General features: G+C 31.4%; 1 protein-coding gene across 4 annotated transcripts in view; it reads right to left on the bottom strand.

Annotated features, from left to right (window-relative positions):
- LOC119594713 (gamma-tubulin complex component 2-like) overlaps positions 1-468 on the bottom strand; it is a 15511-nt gene that overhangs the window by 4624 nt on the left and 10419 nt on the right. The window lies entirely within an intron of this gene.

Here is a 468-nt window from a genome sequence, read left to right as displayed (position 1 = left end):
CTTCTAGCAGTCATATATTAGCTATGTTACTTTACAAATAATCGCTATATTTTATGCACCTGATCACGTTTTGTCATCTGCAAGAAAAACCCTACATTACTCAATATCCTGTTCATAAAATTGGAGTATCTAATTCTGATTTTTATGCCCAGTAGAACATAAGCTCAGATGCAAGGAATTCTCAAATTTCTTATAGTTATCATCCTTAGTCTTCTATCTAATGTACTTATCAGTTTTACAAATGGAGAGACGAAATAAGATAAATATAAAGTACAAAAGTAGTGTCCAGTCCATGAGACATAGCCAAAATACACAATACTGGCTACTTCCATACACCATTTGTAGTTTTAAAAGTTGGTATACACCTTCTGATTCAAGATAATAATAAATTTCAAGAGGCAACGCTTTCTTCATAAAATTAAAAGTACATATTTCAAAGTGAGATTTGTGTTGATGCTACAGATCAAC

The sequence above is a fragment of the Penaeus monodon genome, chromosome 34 (assembly GCF_015228065.2).
Source record: "Penaeus monodon isolate SGIC_2016 chromosome 34, NSTDA_Pmon_1, whole genome shotgun sequence".
In the NCBI taxonomy this organism is placed as follows: domain Eukaryota; kingdom Metazoa; phylum Arthropoda; class Malacostraca; order Decapoda; family Penaeidae; genus Penaeus; species Penaeus monodon.
Note: the sequence above shows the minus strand (reverse complement) of the source record. Positions and strands in the feature narration are given on the sequence as shown.